Consider the following 9,224-nt stretch of genomic DNA (forward strand, 5'->3'; position numbering starts at 1 on the left):
TCCCTGGTCCAAGCATATTCAAACTAACACACAGAGGTAGGCAGATCTCTTGAGTTTGAGGCCAACCTAACCTAAAAATCGAGTTCCAGGACAGCCAGAGCTACACAGAAAGACCTTGTCTTGAATGAAAAAAAAAAAAAAAAGTTCCCCACAGGCAGGCCAATCTAATGTACACAATTACACAATTTGTCATTGAGATTCTATTCTTTCCCTGGTGATTCTAGGTTGTGTCAATCTAGCTGGTGACTACCATCCCAACACCAAACCTTCACAGACTCTTACCACAGGTAAAGGACATAGAAAAGGATGGATGAACTCAGTCTTAAAGATACTGCCTTTATTTAAAATCATCCAGTCACTTTATTATAGTTATAATATAATTATGTTATATTACTGGACATGTCATGTTCTGGCCCACACTCCACCTCCCCCCCCCCCACACACACCCCATTCTCTTCCAATACTATTATGATAGGAGACTTCTTACTGCTGCAGTGAGAAGTTGCAGACCCATTGTAGAGGTTATCTTTTTGTGCATGGCGTGTCCATTAACATCTTGAAATGGGAGCAGTTTTGACTACTGCACAGACACTCACAGGATGAGGAATGTCAAGTTCGCTCTGTAGGGTTAGGGGAGGGACATCAGACCCTCACCTGAAACTCTAGGCACTCAGTCCTTCCTGAATCACCCCCTATGGTTGCAAGCAATGCTGTTCCAGCTGCAGGTGATCTTGGGAGATTCTAGAACATAGAGGAAGTAGAAGGCTGACTGGAGAGGAGACTTTGCCTGTGCAGTTTTCCATGTGGGAATCCTACGTTGGGACTTTCTAGTGATGCAAATGTTTGAGATTGGCCACATCTCTATATGCAACCTCTTAGCAGATAATTCCTTGGCTTACCAAACTAGATGGAGATGATGGTTTCCTTGGTCTGTTGTTGGTACTCTACTTGAGGCAAATAGCCATTTGTGCTCATCTCCCCAAGAAAAGTCACAAAACAAATAATACTTGTGTCCACATGTTGGAATATGCGATGTGGGTGTAAGCCCCAGGCTGGATACATGAAGGGTGACAGATGTACAACACCACCAGTGTGACAGTGATGGTGATGCACACGTCACTGCCCACTGTGTGTCACTGCCCACTGTGTGTCACTGCCCACTGTCCACTGTGTGTCACTGCACACTGCACACTGTGTGTCACTGCACACTGCCTGTTGGTGTGATGACCAGTGCATGTTTGCACCTGCACCATGATGCTCTCACCGCCTTCCAGGCCAACCTTTCTTGGTTGCCTATTTCCTGTGCTTAATTCTTCTGCCTTCCTGTTAGTTCTTTAAGCTGCCCAGCATGTGGACATTGAGTCAGGTTTTGTTGTTGTTTTGGTTTTTTGCATAAGACAACCAAAAACATGTCCTTGATTTGTAACCAAGAACCTTGTGTTTCCCTTTTACCCCTTTTAAGAATTCAGAGATACAAAAATAGACATTTTGTTTCTTGGGCTCTTGCTATAAGAATTAATATCATTGCTGCAGTGTCCAACACAGGCGAGCGTCATCAGTTCTTACTCAGTTCTCGGCACTTGTTTATGTTTAGCCTCATCAGACCAAGGCAGAGCCGTGTAGCCGGAAGCACCAGAAGGACCACACCCTTCATTCTCAAGGCTACTGGCATCAGGTTTGGGCCAGATGTCCTCACTTCCTGTAGAGGGGAGATTAGGTTGTCATCAGATGATAATATTTATAAACAAATCAATGTCTTGTCTTCTTTTTAAAATGGAATTTAAAATCAATGTACTAGAGCAAGCATTCAAAATAACCATCTTCTAGTTTAGATTAAAAAAAATTAGCCTGCTCTGAGTTCCAGGATAGCCAGGGCTACACAGTGAAACCCTGTCTCGAAAAAACAAAACAAAACAAACAAACAGATTAGTCTGCTCTATTGATGAGGTAATATATCAAACTTTTTGGTTTTTCTTTAAAAAAAACTTTTTTGTATAAGTGTTTTGTCTGCATACATGTATGTGTCCTGTACCCATAGAGGGCTGAAGAGAGTGTTGGATCCCCTGGAACTGGAGTTACAAATGGTTGTAAGCCATGGGTGCCATGAACCCTTCAATTCCTCTGTAAGAGCAAGAAGTGCTCTTAACTGCTGAGCTGTCTCTCCAGCCCTTCTTTTTGATTTTGTAAGACAGGATCTTGTAGGCTTAGATTTTTTCAAAACCTACTTTAATAAGGGTTCTTAAAGCTTCAACCTCCCTTCTAGCCCACCTACCAGAGGTAGGGGAGAAGAAAGGTTAATAGGAAATGGGGGATGTGGACCTGTTTAAAAGTAGTTCCTTAGGGTGAATCCAATCTTCACTGTCAGGCTATTAGCAGTCCAGTCCAAAACACCAAACACAAACTAGCAGTGGCTCAATCCAGAAGACTCTGTGAGGCTCCAAGACAGTGGTAAGAGGAAGCTGGAATTCTACAAGGCACACTTCTCTCTACAAATCCAAGACAAAGGATCAGTGAAGACCAGCAAAACATTGCAAGGCGAACCAATACAAGAGCATCATTCACTGTCTGTTCGGTTCTACTTATACTCTTTCCAAATATCACACGTCCTCTCAAGTGGCTGCCTCAGCAAAATACGTGTCTGCTTCTGCAAAATATATCTCATAAGACAGCTTGCAGAAAACCACCACATGACACAACTGAATCTCCAAAGAAACCAGACGTTTCCACTTCAGGATCTCATGAAGCTCAGTCTGGCCCCGAGTCCTTTATGTAGCTAAGGGTGATGTTGAACTCACGATCATCTTGCCTCTACCTCCCAGCTGCTGGGCTCACTAGCCCCATCAGTGTCTTCTTTTAATACAAGGCTATTCCTGGAAACTGTCCTGTCTATGTGTTCTGCTGTGGGCAGGCAAGCACTGGTATACCAGGAAGCCAGTGCTGCTCCTCAGAGCACAGTGGCTAACCAAGGTCTATAGAATGAATGGGTCAACAGAGGAGCTAGTTGCTGGGCAGTGGTGACACAGGCCTTTAATCCCTGAATTTAGGTGGCAGAGGCCACTCTGCTCTACAAAGCTAGTTCCAGGAAAACCAGGGCTACACATGGAAACCCTGCCTCAACAACAACAACAACAACAAGAATTAAAGAAGCCACTTGATGAGTAAAAGCCCAAAGGCAAACAAGAGCTATGGCTGCTTAAGACTAAGAGATGCTGAGCCTGATGGATCCTACCATTAATTACATCATGTGGGAGACAGAGGCAGAGGCATCTCTGTGGGTTTGAGGATACCTAGTCCACAGAGAGAGAGAGAGAGAGAGAGAGAGAGAGAGAGAGAGAGAGAGAGACCCTGCCTCAAAAAAAGAGCAATAAATAAAGGAAGGAAGGAAGAAAAAAGATAAATTGATAGAATAGATAAACAAATGAATTTTTAAAAACTCAGAAAGGGTGTGTGGTCACTCTCAACATATGGCAAGCTTGGTGGTAGAGAAAAAGAATGGATTTGGGGACCCACAACATCAACTTATCACCCAACATAGGCTATTTAGTTTATTTTTCACTAAACACACACACACACACACACACACACACAAAAACCTTACAAACAGAAACTTTTTGCTAATGAACAAGAACACCATCAGAATTCAGACTTGAGCTACAGCAGTACAGTAGTCCTGCCTGGGGCAGCCAAAACCCTGTTTGATGGATTTAGCAAGATGCTCTGAAGGCAGGAGCTTGCCAGGTTCTGTCCACTCTATTTTCCCCACCTTGCCTCGTCCACTGGAGCCCTCATCTTTTACTTCTCCTTCTCCTGTATGCAATCCAAAACAAAGAGGGTAAAGAGTCATTTCTGGAGGGCTGGTGAGATGGTTCAGCGGGTAAGAGCACTGACTGTTCTTCCAAAGGTCCTGAGTTCAAATCCCAGCAACCACATGGTGGCTCACAACCACCCATAATGAGATCTGATGCCCTCTTCTGGTGCGTCTGAAGTCAGCTACAGTGTACTTATATATAATAATAAATAAATCTTTCAAAAAAAAGAATTTCTGATACTCTTTGTCATCTATGTAAATAAAATTACACTTCTTATTTTTCCAACTTACTAGCTCAGATCTGGAGAGATTATCACCAAATTAGGATCCCCATTTAAAATACTAACTAGTGAGCCTTCTACACCTTTGATTGGAGGACCATCTGAGTGACAGATAACCATCCTCCAGGGCAGCTGATGGCTCTGGAGCCAGGGCTGCTATGGGCCAGGACTGACCAAGCTTTGAGATGATCATGAGTTAGGAAGCAGTCACACAAGACAGGCATTTGGAGTGTCCCTTGCTCAGGAGGTACAGCTCAGTGCTTCCTACACTCAACCTCTACCCTTCAGGTGTGTGCACATGGAGAGCTGGGTAGGGCCTGGAATCCTGTGTTTCTATCCAGCTTTTGATTTCCCATAAAGGGAATACAGGGACTAGGACTATAGCTTAGTAGTAAAGCACTCACCTTAGCATGCACAGAAGGACCTGAGCTCAACCCCTACCACACATGAGACAGGGAAGGGGGAGGGATGGAAGAAAAAGAGCTGAGAGACTGGAGGGAAAGAGGAGAAGGGGAAAGGGGAAAGAGTGAGTTGGAAAGGAAGGATCTTAGACCCTAGAAGAAAAGTGTTTAAGCATCCCCATACCCCAGAACAGAGTCGCTCAACTTTGGTGGCTGATAGAATGGCATTGAGAGTTTTTTAGCAACCCAGGGTCCAGGTCAGTGCCTATGGAGTGAGAGCGGGCTTCAGGGTGTTTTTAAACTTCCAGTGCTACCCATGCACAGCCAGGATTTAGCCTGGCCACCCAAGACCATGAACCATTGGGGCTAACCACCAACTTCCAGTGACCTCCTGTGCTTCTCTAATGGTGACATTCTCCCCCTTCGTGGAGATCAGTGACAACTGGCTGTGGAGTGTCCATCTCTGGGTATCTAAGACTATCCATACTCTCAGAGCCTATGTTCACTATACTGTTGACCAACACATGGGTGCTACTCTGCAAAATATAAACTTTGTAGAGACATCAACACCATTTAAAAAGGGGACATAAGTATGGTGTTCTTAGTAACATGATTTGGGTTAAATAAAGGTAACCAGATTTATTTACCAAACTGCCCCTATCTCATGGCCAGTGTGCCAGCTCCCAGGAGGAAGGTATCGCAGGCAACATTATCTTAATGAAGTTGACAGAGGGAATGTTATTAGCTTATTTATTTTCCCATTTATTTTTAAGGAAAAATGCAGAAATCATGCCTTGGAATGTACTGCTCCAGGCTGTGAGCATTAAGTCTTTTCCTGATTGTATCCTAATGTGTCAACATGGTTTTCGTGCATACATTTTAATCAGTTGCCGCATGCTCTTTGGTATAACAAAACTAGGACAGATGCCCTCAGTCTCTGAGTCACATGAGACAGCCAGAGAAAAGCTGTGGCGGCTGAGCTGCTTTGTTAGGGTGAAGTGAATTTTTATTTGATTTTTAAAGTAAAGGTAAGGGGCTGAGTTAATAAAGTGCTTTCTGGGCAAGCGTGAGGAGCTGGTTTCAGATCCCAGAACCCATATAGAGTCAGAGGGCAGCAATGCTCACCCATAACAACCTCAGACCTGGGAGACAGACAGCCGATCCCTGGGGTCACTGGCCAGCCAATCTACCCATGAGCAACAAGCTCAGTGAGAAAACGTGTCTCAAAAATCAATCTGGAGCATATTAATAGCTCTGCAACATCAAACCTTTCCTTTGATGTGACAGCGGTCTCTATCTCTATCTCAGTGTGATATCACTCTGATGTTGTTTGTTTGTTTGTTTTCCCCCAAGACAGGGTTTCTCTGTGTAGCCCTGGCTGTCCTGGAACTCACTCTGTAGACCAGGCTGGCCTCAAACTCAGAAATCTGCCTGCCTCTGCCTCCCAAGTGCTGGGATTAAAGGTGTGCACCATCACTGCCCGGCTGTAATATCACTCTTGATTGGAGTTATGCCCTATTCATTGACTTCTTGTTATAGAAAAAAGGGTCATGTTCTTGTTAGGCAGGTTTCTAGAAAAATTGTTGACATGGAGATGCTGATCTTATTTCTAGATACCTCATTAAACTCTTAATGGTTCTGGAAAAATAAAACTAAGATGAAGATTAATTGAGGAAGACAACCCAGGTTAACATTTAGCCTGCACACACACACACACACACACACACACACACACACACACACGTACTCACACACACACGTACTCACACATACATACAGGCACACACACATGCACATACATGTGGGGCCGTGAAAGGTAGCCTGGCTTCTGGTTGAGCTAAGTTTAAAACCCCAGTGACCCTGCAGGTGTTCCGGCAAGGAATGGTAGGTGTTTTGCCACACTCCTAGAAACCAGGCTCCTGACACGAGGCCTCAGCTCTCTATAATTCTGTGGCCATCAGTCATGTAAGGGCAAGGCCCCAAACTCCTCCACAGGTAGAGGACATGGCCACAGATCACGTAGCCTCAGACACATCTCCATTTTGATGAGGTACCTAAAGCCCTAATGGGCTTAGCCAATAAAACCCCCTTCCCAGACACTCCTCCCTGCAGAAGGCATTTAACCTAAGGCCCACCCTGAGAAAGTGGGGTACGGTTTTACTCATCACCTCTCTGCGCCATGACAGTAAATGCCTTAAAACCATGGACTGTCTTTTCTCATCGGGACCCGCCATGGGGAGCAATGGAGCAGGTTTTTCTCTGAAGAGCCACGTCTAATCTCCTGCGGGAGGCCTCCCTGCACTCTTAGTCACACTCTCTACCAAGCCAAGCCACCTGCCCAAGCAAGCCAAGGACTCTCTCATTCCGGAAGGACTCAGCCAGAGCTCTCCTCCTGCCTTCTTCCCTTTGGCCCCAGGCTAGACCCAGCCTGCGGGTCCCCACTCTGTTCTCAGCTCTTCCACGGCAACCAGCGGCATCTGCAGTGCCCAAGAGTCTTGAGAACCAGCCAGTCCCGGCCTCTGTGCAGGTCCGGACACACACCCCGACCCCCAGCCAACTCTGCCAGTCCCTGGGGACCTCAAACTACACTTCCCCACCCCCAGAGCAAGGTCCTGAGGCTTCTCACAGCCCAACACCGGCCCAGAGGCTGCATGGGGTATGCACAGTCAAAACTTCCCACATCAGGCTCAAACCCTTATAACCCATACACAAACGTGCACAAACATACACATACATGAACACACACATAATAACAATAATATTTATTTAATACAAATAAGTGTAGGAATAAAGGAAAGTACTACACACATCAGAAAATTTTCCAGGAAGACATGATAGCTTCCTCAAAGACCTTGAAAAATAAGGGGAATCAGATGTGCAAGACATCAGAGGAAAGGGCACTGAGTGGAACAGGGATGGCATGAGCCGGGTTATTGGGCAGAATACAGTGATGCAGTGTGGGGGAGGGGTGTCTTCAGGAGCTACTAAGGTGCTAGTGATGTCACCAAAGGATATGTTTCGACGCTGAGGTGGTGGTTCAGGGGCAAAATGCTTCCTGGAGACCAAAAGCTGTGAAGGGAAGGGGCAGGAAGCAGAGATGGGCAGAGAAACACACTAACCTGAGAGCACAACTTGACAAAGGTCCTACATTTTCCACACTCTGGAACTATTCATTCCACGAGACTGAGGCTAAAGTGGCCAGGCCTTCATAGTTTTACCTCGTCCATTCCTTCACAAACTGAGCTGCCTCAAGTGGGAGACATTAGGCTGGAGTGCTCTCTTGATCTGAGCAGTAGTGACCTACCAGCACCTCAGGAGCAAGCCATTCCTTGAGGGAGTCTAAACTACACCCCTCCCTCTATCTTGTGCACAAGCTGTGAACATGTTAACACAACATACAAACTCGGCTTGTCTCCATTCTCACAATTTTTTAATGAATAATTGTTGTAACTCTGTGTGTGCCATTACTAGGACTTATAGTCACACCTTGCCTACAGAGAACAAACGTCATCCTTATGGCCACCTATGGCTTAGACATAAGGTGCTGCTTCAATCCACATGCAAGTCTTGTACAAAAATCTTGTAAAGACTTAACTATAATGTGACTGAACACTGGACTCTTATCTTGGGTGGAATAGCTAGAGGTGGGGCATCGATAAGTGGCAAGCTTTGTCAGGTGATGGGAGGTCTAGTGGTTAGAGCTTTGAAGGCCAAAGGAAAACATTTGGCCAAAATGTCGATGTATCATGGAGCAGGGACGTGATCTTAAGAAGCTCTGCAGCGAGAGGCACTTTAAAGATATGATTGGGGGATGGAGAGATGACTCATTGTTAAGGGCACGTACTGTTTCTCCAGAGGAACCATGTTTAAATCCCAGTATATCTGGTGTCTCACAAAGCCCCTGTAACTATAGCTCCAGGCCAGATCCTCTGTGGGCCCCTGCCCTTGTATGCACATACATAACATAATAAAAAAAATAAGCTCTTACAGTTAAGGCTTGGGTAAGTTTTTGGACACAAGAAAGCCATGTAACTGGTATAGTCCATTGCCCTAATATCTTAGACTATGGGAATGTCACAGGAAGAGAAGGGGAAGAAATGAACGGGAAAGCAATTTTAAAGGAAAAGTAACCAGCACTAGAAAGATGCTGGATGATGGGAGAGAAAGTAAAGACGTAAGCCTTGCTCTGAGAACCTGAAAAGAACACTTGAAATGGGTCACTGAGGGACAGTCTTGGAGCCATCGTAGAATCACTAAGCATGATGTCACCAGTGGGAAAGCCACACCAGACACAGGACACAGGACACAGGCCTACCTTCATGCCCAGTCGTGCATCTGCTCCAACTGCTGCTTTTTATCAAAATTCCAAATCCATATGCATTTTTAACTTTCTCTCCTCACAGCGCTGACTCTCCAGTCCATATGAACACAAGGAGCAGGGTTAGCCTGCACTACAGCTGCTGGCTTTGTAAGAGCCGCAGAACACTGGACGTCCCTACATTACTCCACTCCTAGGCCAAGGTCCTGGCCTAGACCTTGCAAGCTTGGGAGGAGTTTTTCTTAGGAACCCCAAGGACAGCTCCTTCTTACAATTCTCATTTCCACACTTAAAATATGATAAATGTTCCTTGAGAACTGACCGGGTGGCTCCTGCGTGCTTGCTTGATACTAAATGCAGAAACCTAGGCTGTCTTCTGAACTGCCCCCAGATGTATACTCAGACTTCATGGGCAC

Source organism: Mus musculus, chromosome 10 (assembly GCF_000001635.26).
Source record: "Mus musculus strain C57BL/6J chromosome 10, GRCm38.p6 C57BL/6J".
Lineage (NCBI taxonomy): Eukaryota > Metazoa > Chordata > Mammalia > Rodentia > Muridae > Mus > Mus musculus.